The sequence below is a fragment of the Amblyomma mixtum genome, chromosome 2 (assembly GCF_055824585.1).
Source record: "Amblyomma mixtum isolate Tamu chromosome 2, ASM5582458v1, whole genome shotgun sequence".
Lineage (NCBI taxonomy): Eukaryota > Metazoa > Arthropoda > Arachnida > Ixodida > Ixodidae > Amblyomma > Amblyomma mixtum.
The window spans coordinates 32,665,849-32,678,238 of record NC_143013.1 but is presented as its reverse complement, the minus strand read 5'-3'; the positions used below and the strand labels follow the sequence as shown (position 1 = coordinate 32,678,238).

Below are 12,390 nucleotides of genomic sequence, written 5' to 3'. Positions count from 1 at the left end.
AGAGCCTTGTAATGTCAAGGATGTCTTGTAGTTTTGGGAGGACAGGCTTCTGTCAGGTGTGTATTACACCTTTTTCCTCTCTTACCCTGGTTTGTGTACTCAAATGTAAAGAAACCGAAATTTAAAAAAAAGAACTCTGCACTCCTATGAAAAGCAAAAAAAAATACAATTGCTGAGGTAGTACTGAACATGAACCCAAACGTGATACTCATTTGACATCTTGTGTGTGTTTGTGCAATGGACAGGCAAATGGATCCCATTTGGACTACGTGAGGACCAGTGGGGGCAACCAGAGGACGCATGAACCCGAAGGTCATACTGGGGACTTATTTGCTTTGTCTGGAGTATTTAATGTATGGTGCCGCACTTCGGGAACGAACAAGTAGCATTCCTTTGACGAGTAGCATTACCGTCATTACAAGCCAATTACGAGCCAACTATAGAGTTGACAATTTCAGTTTAATCGAACCCCCGTCACGTTTTTCACGAGGCCACGAAAAAATGTGCCAGCCGGGAAGCGCATCAGCTGAAGAAAAGAGGCCGGAGGAAGTGCGTGCAAAAAAAAAATGCCGTCTTCTGCTGCAACCTTCATTTCCTGTAAGCGGAATATTGTTTGTAGAGTTTGCAAGTCTTTATGGCTCACGTGATCGTTCTGCGTACGCAGACCCTGCAATGGATATACAGTCAGGGACAAAAGTCTCCAGACCACGTGTTCCCGATAGCTCTGCTATTAGTTGGCGGCTGGAGACCACACTTGTGGAGGTAAAAGGTAAATTTTTGTTCTTTCATCTGCACAAGTGCGGTCTCCAGCCGCTGTCTAATAGTAGAGCTATAAGCTTCGTTTGAGGAACACATGGTCTGGAGACTTGTCCCTGACTGTACATCTGTCCGTGCAGCTGTCTATAAAACAGCAGTGACGAGGAGGGAGCCCGCGGGGAACGGGCGAAGCTGCGGCTCGCGTACTCTCCAGTGCTGTTCTCGCTGCGACCGCTTTAATCCTACCCTGTTCTCATCTGTAAGAATATAGAAACTACGTCATCAAAGAAATCGGGGACTAGGAAGAAGTGAGCAACAGAAATAAAAGCCCTGGTGGCAGCCGGTTGCACTAAGGCACCTAGTACAACTGCTTGCGCGCCGTAGCTCACGGCATAGTTTCGTTTTCGTGTTTTCGGTTTCATCCGCTTGCCTTGCTGCGGCGATGAGACTGGCAACCGCTGCAAAAGTCATGCCGCCTGTAAGTATTTGATTCGTCGGCGTGGTCCATCTTTGATGGGCCGATGTGCTGCAGCCGTGCCGCGTGCAAACGTTCTTGAACGAGCAAGTTTTAGTTTCAGATATGCCATTTTTCGACGCATATATTGGGTGGTTTCACTTTTTTTTTTGTTCCTCGTGCAGTTGTGTCCGTGTGTCGTGAAGAAAGGCACCGATAGTGTCAGTATCATTAACTTTGTTTTCCTGCTTATGTATGTTTTGTTTACTTTTTTTCTTTCTCTCTCTGAGTAGTTAATTCTGCACACTCCTTCGCGTACAGTTTGTATGGGACGCCGGACGCGTATTGCCAAACCATATCCCGTAGACGCACTCGAGCAGACGACGCCCAGGAGTGCGATCACGTGACATTACGCCACTTCCGTCGGCTGAAGCAGCGCTGGCGGCGCCTAGCGTTTGCAAAGCAACTCTAGAGAAGTTTCGGTTTTGGTTTCATGCAGGGACTCGATTCACACGCACTGCCTCGGCCCTCGTCGCATTTTTTGTTTTTGTCGTTGCGCGAGGGTGCGCCCAGCTTTTTTTTTCCTCTTTGCGTGCAACGCGGCGCTTTGTACTCGATTCAAACGCACTGCCTGGGTTCTCGTCGCGTTTTTTTTTGTTTGTTGTTCTCTTTACGCAGGCGTGGGCGCGACGTCATTGCACAGCTTTTTTCTCTTTTTGCGTGCAGCTCGAGCGAGCTCAGGCTCAGCACAGAGGAAAACCACATCCGCTGGTATCCGTGCAACGTATACCAGTGGATGCAGTGATACGTACAGGTGCCGTCAAAAGTAAATGGAAGGCAATATTAACGAAAAATTTAATAATTACCCCCCCCCCCCCCCCCCCTTAATTCATGCATCCTTGAATACATATGTGCAGACTAATTGTGGTTGCGCGAATTGCACTGTCCACCAACAAACATGGACCATTATGCTTTAGATTTAAAGAAATTAATTTTTTTGACAAAGTCGCCTTCCATTTACATTTAACGGCGACTGTACATACCTTTTCTTTTCCGCAGGCTTTCTAGGGGGCATGAGGTCGGCGCCGATAGTCAAGCGAGATGTTGTCAACTCTCTTTGATGAATATAAACGCTGTTAAAGTAGTTAGCTTGTTTTTTCCGGGCATCACGCGTCTGATATTTGCTCCTATAGCGCCCGTTGTGCAGCATGTGCTACTATTTAGTTTTTTGCTGCCTTCAGTCAGCGCCTGAACTCTGTAGTGCTTTAGCACAATGAAAATGAACGTGTAACCCTGTTTTTATAACATGCACATGTTGAACCCTTTTTCTGGAAACATGCACCAACTAGCCACCTGTTGGAGACGGAGGGGTCCTGGAGTTGACTGACTCATTCAGCCCCGCAGGTCCCAGCTCCGAAGAACGATGTCGAACTCCGATATGGAGGAAACTGTACATAAGGTTTATTGTACATATTTACAGACGAGATGGGAGTGTGGTGGTTACAAAACAACACCCCATTAAATGCCCTTCGTATTCCCCAGATCTCTGACTAGGGAATAAAGTTCGGAAAACGTTCTCCAGTCAGGTGGACAGTTGTGGGCGCTGGCGGTACCACCCACGTCAAGGGGCGGTGCTGAACTCTCCCGCAGCTCGGTCGATGGGAAAGGGGAAAGCCAGCAGACCTCGAACACTGTCGTGTCGAACTGGCAGGTGCAGCACCTCCGTGGGAAAGGAAGGCCACGCCGTTTCCCAGCCGGTGGACAGGGGGAAAGACACGTCATCGAAGGCTGTCGTGTCGATTCAGCACTGTGTTGAGATCGGTGCCCCCTGGGAAAGTAAGTGCGCTGCGTTTCCCAGCAGGTGAATGAGGGGCCTTGTACGCCCCCGCCTGATGTCCGAAACGCAGGACCTCAGTCAATGTAGCAGTCGCCTTTCAAGTAAAATCAACAGCGTGACCTTTCACGGCGTCACTCCGTCCGGCGACCCGTGGGCAGACTTGACCACCTGACGCCGCCGCTGTTCCCCGCCGCACCTTTGTTGCATGACTCACGTCTTACTGGAATTCCTCCCAGGCCTGTGTTCGCCGATCTTAGCATACCCAACAAGTATCACTAAGGTAATAATAGTTGAGAAGCTAGCTGCACAAGACTTCATTTTCGAAGAATGCCTGACATGCAGTGCGAAAAGAAACGACTGAACGCACGAATGAGCTGGAAACTGGAAAGCGTTAAGTTTAGTACGCATATGTCGATCAAATGATATGTCGCCAGTCGGATTATGCAAGCAGTAGAATGTTCTGCAGTCTTGCGCACTGTTTTCCAGAGAAATTCGCAACTACACGCCTACCAGGTGGACTTCACCACATAATGCATGCACCCTTGTAGGGTAGATTCACCGCATTGCAGCAGTGTCGTGAGGAAAGTGGGCACGTCAGAATGACAAGACCATGACTCATTTTATCACCAGGAAATGTTAAGCAAATCAGTGTACTACGTGGTATCTTATTTCATGATTGCCCCAACAAAAGGGGGAAGGGGCACTGCTCGGCTTCTTGCGAACTTCTGGCCTGCATGACAGGCTGTGACTTCAACGAACGCTGACTTTCCCTGTGACTTCAATTTTCTGTTACCCTCCTTTCTCTTTCTTTTTATTCCCTCACCCCCTTCCCCCCGTGTAGGGTAGCAAACCGATTATTCTTTGGTTAACCTCCCTGCCTTTCCTCTTCTACCTCCTCCTCCTACGCATTTCGCACTGCCCTCCACCCGCGCACTGTACTTTCGTGGCCGTTTTCTAGGTACAGTCTTTGTCAAAAGTAACCACGGTGGTGCTGGTGGCAACAATGGCTGGTGCTGTGCCAATAGCGGTGCTACTTCACAATGAGCAGAGCACAGAAGGCTACATGGCTGCATTTCAACTTCTAAAAGACACTCATCCTTTCTGCTTCGGAGGTCAGGCCGTAAGTAGGAAAAACAATAACACTGCCTTTAATTTGTGCATTGCAGAAGCTAACTTCAAGAAAATATGCCTTCATGTTTCCTTCCCCATTACTTCATCACCATAAAATGTAGTTGTCTGCCAAGCATTGCAAGAGGTTGTAGGTCAGTGTTAGAGATGCAATTCTAGGCTGCCATATTGTTCACGAAAGCACCCCATAATGAAAAATGTAAGAGCGATATTTCAACACTGTGCTAGACAAAACCCATAACTTCGCCATATGCACTCAGTGAGGGTGCAGTTACGGCTCAAGTTTGAGTGAAGAATAGAGGGGAACAGAATGTTGCACTTTACTAACATGTCTGCGGCACGAAAGGGAATGATATCAGTTCCTGTAAAATTGCAATGGTCATACAAACATGCGAACAGCCATTTCTCTAAAGGTAAAAAAATTGTTGTACAGACTAGAAAGAAAGCATACGTAACTTTTTGGGCCTACAGTATAAAAGCAAAAATGCTGAAATGTTCACATTACTGGCTACTTGCGTTCTTCAGAGCACACTCAATTCTCAACATATTAAAATTCCTTATGACGGTTACCTTGCACTTATTGATTAGCTATTCCGTATTGATTCTATTCCGTACCTGTGGTTAGAGGCTTTCATGCTTCAGCGTTTCTGAATCAAATATTCCGTCTCCTCAGAGAGCTTGGCAGTAAGCAGTCTACCATCCTACCTTCTACTTCTACTGAACACTACGTAATGATAGATGTGAGACTATCGTCCAATGCCTGAACATTAAGGTCGTCGCCCTTGGTTACAGCCGAATATCTGTTCTGCAGTGAGACCTTTACTTTCCCTCTTACCGCTAACGCGTTAATGGGCTTCCGTCTCACTGTTTTTTCCCATCCCTTCAAGCATAGGCTAAATCGAGACCTTACCATCCTGTGGCCGCTACAACGCACCTTTCTGAGAATTTCCGCATCCTGCACGATACCAGGATGAGCGCACAGTATGAAGTCTATTTCATTTCAGAAGGAATATGATCCATAAATTATTCCTCTCTGCAAACTCTACTCATAACTCCCCCCCTGCTGTTCTTAGAGCCTATACCATAGTCGCCTACTGCCTGGTCTCCTTTCCTACCTTGGCATTGAAGTCAGCTATCAGTACACTGCAGTGTGTTTTTATTTCGTTCTCTGCAGATTCCTCGTTTTCATAGCAGCTTTCAGTGATCTGGTCATCATGGCTAAATGCGGGTGCATACGTTTGTACCACCTTCAGTTAGCACTTAAGGTTATTTACGATAGCTGCCACCCTCTTGTTAATAATATAAATTCCTCTATGTTGCTAGCTATATTCTGACTGATAAGGAACTCCACACCTAGTTCTGCTATCTCCACTAATCCAGGATAGCATAGTATGTGCCCTCTTTTAGGACTGTATATGCCTTATCTGTCCTAACCTCGCTATGCCCCACGACATCTCATTTAATGCCTGCTAGTTCCTCAAAAAGCTTTGCAAGACTAGCCTCACTGGATAAGGCTAGAGTTAACAGTCACCAGGTTCAGTTTCCAGCGGCGGTCTGTCCAGAGCAAGAGATTCTTGGCACCCTCTGTTGTGTCACAGGCCTGGCTGCTGCCTTGGTCAGTTGCTGAGCTGCCGCTGGAGACAGGGTTAACTAGTGTATTAATACAGGAGGTTTTGACCAAGTACTACACCAGGGCGGCCAAATCCTGCTCTGGTGAGGAAGTGCACTGTCGGTTCTGGTCACCGATATCGGACCTAACCCCAGGCCTGGTTATGCAGTTCCATCGACAAGCAGATTGGGTTATTTCTACTTAACAGCAAGCTAGCCATGGCATCCATGCCATGGATACTGACCTTTTTCTTTATTTTTTTTTGGTTTCAACCGAAAAGTCTAACCCCTACTAGTAAGCCAGGGTCCAGAGTATGCATACGCTGTCACTTCTGCATAGTGATATTATTTGAACTGCTTTAAACTGCGGCAGAATTTTCTTGTCTGTGATCCTCATTACAACAGTCCTCTGAAAGCAGCGGATATCCGCCAGGATTCACACTATGTGCAAATGTTTGGCAACAGATGATGTAAAGTCAGATTTCTAGAAGAAAGCTAGCCACAATATTGTTAATCAAAAAACAAAGATCCAAGGATGAATCCTTGCAGGTCACGTGAAGAACAAACACTAAAAGCTATCAATTGTTCTTGGCTTGATAGGCGTGCTGAAATCGGCTATTGTTCTCGCTGCAGGCACCACACGTATTTATGACAGACAACTCCAGTGCAGAGAAGGCTGCACTGCAGGAAACATGGCCTACAGCCAGGCAGCTTCTGTGCCATTTTCATGTGGCCCAGGCAGAGTGGCGCTGGCTGACAGCTGCCCACAACCATGTTGGCAAGGACCAGAGACGGCAACTAATGTCAACACTCCAGGAGCAAGTTTTGTCCAAATGTAGTTCTTTTTTAAAGAGGGGGACTGTGCGAAATTACAGGCACAGCGTAAATGTGCATATGTGTATGTGAAAGGCACTGGCACATTTCTCACTAAAGGATTCCATACTCCAACTACAGGTCATGTATGCTGACACAGAAGAGAAGCTGGAAGCTGCGAAAGCCAGGCTTGGGTCTGAATCCCGCCAGGGCTACGTAGAACGGGTGAAGGCATTCCTCAAAAGGGAGGAGGAGTGGGTGCTCCTTTTTCGTGCAAACATCACCACACGGGGGCACAACACAAATAATTTCTCTGAGGCCACCATCCGTATCCTAAAAGACATCGTGCTCAGCAGAGCAGAGGCCTTCAACGCCGTTGCACTAGTGGATGCAGTGGCCGTGGTGTGGGAGAGATACTTCGAGAGCCGCATCCTCCGCCATGCTAACAGCCGTGTTGCCAGTCATCACCTGGCTTACAAATGGCTCCTTTCCCGGATGCCATCAGGAGCTGCTGACACCATACGACTAACAGGACACAACCTCTATGCAGTGCCCAGTGCCACACGCCAAGACACAATATATGAAGTGTCAGCAGATTTTGGAATGTGCAGCTGCGCAGCAGGAAAACAAGGTGCTTTTTGCAAGCACCAGGCGCTTGTCCATGAAACTTTTGGGGGATTGTTTCCCAATGCTCCGCCCCTGAACACAGGAGACCGGCATCAATTGGACAAGCTGGCCTTAGGCAACAAGTGCCCCCCTCTGGATTTATTTATGCCCTTCCTGGAAGGAGAGAAGCCTCAAGAAGAGCCCGACCAGGCAAGCTGCAGTTACAAAAACCCACAGGCTTGTGAAGCAAGCCACATGCAAGACGACTGCCAGCCCTCCACATCAAGACAGCTGTCACCTACTGCGCAAGACTGTGATCAACCCCAGCTTGCCCAGGTGCATATTCCCTGTAAATTTCCTTCTCATCCTAAATCCTTCTTTCCTCAGCAATGCCAGTGCAGGTAAAGACAACAAACATTTTTTCTGGTTGATCTTTGCAAACTTGTAGAAAAGACACTTTTTAGAGTTCATGCTGAAAGTAACACTAGTGAAGAAATACAAATTCTAGAATTCTGTGCGATACATATTACCTTGCCGATGTTAGTTGCACATTCAAGTCTGCAGCTTTCCATTCAGATGAAAGGCTATACCAGGCAAGAATGAATAAATGAGCCACAGTTTTGTCTGTAAATGCTGGGAACATTTGCAACGGACCTATATATCAAGAATGTTAAACTCAGATTGTTCCACTGACCAGGTCTTTACCGCATATGCATGAAGAGGTATGCCTTGCTACAGTGAAGTTTCATGTCCAGCAAATGAATATTCTGATTCAGCTCAGAGCTTACTGCAAAGATAGCAATAGGGTGCCACGGTCATAATTGGCTACTTGTAACAATTTCAGACAAGTTTAGTTTATGAGGATTTAATGTCCCAAATCAACTCAGGCTATGAGGGACGTCGTAGTGAAGGGCTCCGGAAATTTCGACCACCTGGGGTTCTTTAATGTGCACTGACATCGCACAGCACACGGGCTTCTTAGAATTTCGCCTCCATCGAAATTTGACTGCCGCAGCTGGAATTGAACCAACGTCTTTCGGGTCAGCAGCCAAACACCATAACCATTGAGCCTACGCGGCGGCTAATTTCAAAGAAGTGTGCATGCAAATAATGAGAATGCTAATATATAAAAAGAAAGAAAACCAACATGGCAATCCTCAGCTGCTGTAGCCCAGCCTGCAACTAGAACTTCCATCACAGGGTAGATGATAGCTACAGAGCTTTGAACATTCGAAACGCTCAAAGTGGACAGAATCTAGTCATTCAGTTCCACAACCTTTCATGCAGGAAAGAGAAGATGTGTACCGGAGCTTGGAGTCCCAGCTGCGCCGCCTGCATGCCATGAATGAGCACAACCCTGCATATCTAGAAATCCTGCGGTGTCTTGGGCATGAGCTGGACCGCGTGCCCAATGGAAATGACGCAGCTGGGCTTATGCTTGCCTTCAAGGCAACTGCAGCAGCACGGAGGCACCGGGGACGTTAAATCCGGGTGCAGCCTACAAGTATTGCGAGACGCCGGCCGGGGTTGACAAGGGGCTCCAAAAGGGTGCCAGCTGGACGCCCACCAGGTCAACCCTGTTCCAAGAGGCCAAAAAAAAGGCCCCACTCCCTTCGGAGTAATGTGCTAGAAAATGTCCGAAGTGCAAAATTGCACTGAGGACATTTCTCGAGAAGATCAAATGCAACATGTCTATTCTCGATAACACACTTGATTTTGAGGGGCGTGTCATGTACCGCAAGCAACACTGTGCACTTGCTTGTGATGTCAGGTTTGTGCTGCGAGCTGGACACGCATGCATTTTAAGAAGGAATTTTGCACCACACGATTGATGCTCATGAATAATTCAGTAAAAGTACGGTGCATAGTGCCCCTGACAGTGGCCTTATCCTGAAGTCTTCCTATTCCAAAATCTGATGTGAGTTCTCATGTGTGCTGTTCTCATAATTCTTGATTTTTTGGTTTGGTATGGTTTATTAGGGTTTAAAGTCCCAAAGCGACTCGGGCTATGAGGGACGCCGTAGTGAAATTCCGACCACCTGGGGGTTCTTTAACGTGCACTGACATCGCATCTCGGGCCTGTAGAATTTCATCTCCATCCAAAATTCGGCCACCGCGGCCGGGATCGCACCCGCGTCTTTTGGGTCAGCAGCCGAGCGCCATAACCACTGAGCCACCGCGGTGGGGCCTTGATTTTTTGATCGTCTTTTAACAGTCCGGCAGACTGCTGCAAACTGCACTGTTTGGTCATAGCTATGCTCTTTTCTGCTTGAAAAGAGTAGCATAGCTCTCTAACACTCCAAAGGTGACCACAGCTCTGAGTCTGCAATTCTGCTGGGTGTTCTTGTGCATGTTTGTCTTTCCTTGGCATTTTTCCTGACTCTATGGTGCACTCCAAAGCATCACAGGCTTTTGTACACTGCAACATATCTTTGGTTTTTTGCACTGCTTTGCCAGTTTCTTTTTAAAGACACACGCTGTTTTCAAGATCCTTAAGACAGCCTTCAGCGACCACCTCTCTGATTTAACCACTTCCCCGCTGGCCATGACACAATCAAGCAGCAGGTCTTCCGTTACAGTGCTGAAGTTGCACTGGTTAACTTGCAACCTTGCAGCTGCCAGTCTAAACTTTTCACCTTTCCCCTCCTTCATACTGTAAAGTTTTACTGCCCATCGCATGGCCAAGTTTTGTTGAACACTGTAAGGTGAACTTTGCTTTGAGGCTTTCTTCTACATTTTGTGCATTGCCTCAGCTTTAAGCCTGCTCGGAAACACAAACACGGCTATTTGCCCTTCAAGTGGGATCTATGACAGCTGCACGGCTCTATATCATATGTACAATCGAAGCCACTGTTACCACATTTTCCTGTAGTTGACAGATTGAGAGGATTTGGCTGTGTAACTACGATTGCTTTTGCGTAAAATGTTTACTTGGTGTTTCTTGTGCACTTGCTAAATGGCAGAGGTGCTGCCTCACTAAGTGTAGGAGCAGTGTGCATAAACAACTCTCCAAAACTGCTAATTCCTCCATATGGTTTCATCGAGGGGTCTCACTAAGAGTAGTTTTGTATCTTATGAGCAATGATGTTAGTCAACTGTGTGTGGCATTTGCTGATGACTTTAAAAAGCTGTTTTGAAATGTTCGATCACTATCTGTCCGGACTATTCTGGAATTTCTACAATGCGTTCTGGGCGTTCTGGCGAATTTCTGGGCGTTCTACAATGTTTCACCTAATTCAGATGCTTTTGAAGTAGCTGTGAAATAATTTGTCATTGGAGTTAGTCAAGGTCATTCCAAGAAACATAAAAAGTTATCATGAAAGCATCTCACTGTGGGAAGCCAGCACTTATTTATTTTGTTCACTGTTGTCTTCAATTCCACCATTCCATGTGAGCATATTAAAAAGTGTCCCGGACTTAATTTAAACACTCTTGTCTCATCTTATGATGACACCTGCGCAACACATGAATCACATACCTATGAAATCATCAAATACAAAAAAAAAAAAAGCGTGCCACCGTCTCCGCTTAAAAGGAGTGCCTAACGTAGGGCCGACATGACGACCGCAAATTCACCACAGTGCTCTCAAACGGCCGGCGTGGCTACTTGTTACAGATTGCACAAAACAGCCCACTGATCTCGGAATCAAGTTTCACAATCCCGAGCCTCTCGCTTAGTGAACACACAAACCGATAGTTCAGAGCGGTTGCTGTTGTGAACAGCGCGTCACAATAAAGGGTGCGGTCGCAAAACGAAAGCATGTTTTCACAAAACAAGTTTGTAAACAAGTTCCATGTACACCATTTGACAACGCTAGTCCCCAAGGCTGGAGGGTGTTTCGCGATCGCAAGTGCTCTGTGAAATGTTTATGCAGTAAACTTTCGCAGCCGTGACTTCACATAACTGCTTGCTGTAACTCAGCCAACATTACGCCCCGGCTTTCGCAACAGTGCCACTGTGGTCCCTAAAAATACTTGCAACCCTAGTATCACCTCGAACGGCAAGCAACCGAGCAAATATTCCAATATTACACACTACTAGCTAATTGACAAACTGCAAGAAAAGGCGTACCCAGCATCCAACGGCACTGCTTGCATAGATCCTTGGCATCACATATTTAGAACGGCATTTGTTTGCAAACCAATGTCTTCTGACAGGCTGGCTGGTGCACTTTGTTCATTTTTAAACTGTGCAAAACAACGAGGACCGAATAAGGTAAGGAGGACATACGCTCACAGCGCAGAAAAAACTCTGGTCCACTTGTCACCACCGAGCTCAAAAAACGCCATCTTTGCAAACAAATAAACATAGTGACGTCACTTCCGGCGACTGTAGCGCTGCCTAGCGTTCGTGAACTGTCGTGGAAGTTTTGGTTTCGCTTCACACGGGACTAGGAGGTATGTCGTGTCTGGTCGTGTGTTTGTGTGTATGTGCGCGTGCGTGCGTGATCACGTGATAAAACGAAGGACGAAGACAAGTCGCAGCTTTCTTTTACAACCTCTGTGTCGATCGTCGACGTTCAACTTTTTTTTTTCTCAAGCAGCTCTGCGCATTGTTAGCTACCTCATCGGCAAAGTGCGTGTCTTGGCAGCACGAGCTCCGGCGGTGGAAAGATACCAAAATTTCCACCTTTTGCTGGTCGCATAAGCAACAATATAAATCCGATGTGGACAACGACGCGCTGTTTTGCGCGAGCTCAAAATCAAGGGAAACTACACCTGCGGGTGCCTGTGCTGTGCAGACCTGCCTGCAATAACATATGTCGTACTTAGATTTGTTTTCCAGGGCTTTCCATGGGGCATGAGGTCGGTGAAGATAGTTAATGAAGTGATGTTGTCAACTCTCTCTGATGATTTGAAACACTGTACAACGTATTTTAAATTACTTTCTTTTTCTAGGCATCACACAGCTGAAATGTTCGCTTCTCGCGCCCGTTGTGCAGCACGTACTGCTACTGCTTTGCCTGAACTCTGTGGTGCTTTCATGCACTGGAAAAGAACGTGTAACTCTGTACTTATGATTAGTATATGTTGAGTGTGGAAAGTAAGAGTTGAGAAAGCAAGCTGCACAGGACCCATCCATATTCAAAGACCAGGAAGCCTGTCAGGCATGAGAAACGAAATGACTGAGCACACGAATAGCAGATAATGAGAGCATTAAATTTCGTTCAGTGTGCATATGTCGCTG

The 12,390-nt window shown here is 46.8% G+C and overlaps 1 long non-coding RNA gene and 1 pseudogene across 3 annotated transcripts; one reads left to right on the top strand and one right to left on the bottom strand.

The window, feature by feature from the left end:
- Window positions 1-2,649: 2,649 nt before the first annotated feature.
- LOC149358883 (uncharacterized) lies at window positions 2,650-12,382 on the bottom strand. 3 transcript variants are annotated; one of them, XR_016288737.1, is made up of 3 exons: window positions 11,275-12,382; window positions 8,508-10,656; window positions 2,650-5,809 (listed from the first exon to the last, which is right to left on the bottom strand). It is a non-coding gene; the product is annotated as an uncharacterized LOC149358883 (long non-coding RNA). The 3 variants fall into 3 exon arrangements; XR_016288738.1 differs by having other exon boundaries at window positions 8,508-8,779; XR_016288739.1 differs by lacking the exon at window positions 8,508-10,656.
- On the top strand, window positions 6,097-8,866 carry LOC149358884 (uncharacterized; annotated as a pseudogene).
- Window positions 12,383-12,390: the final 8 nt, after the last annotated feature.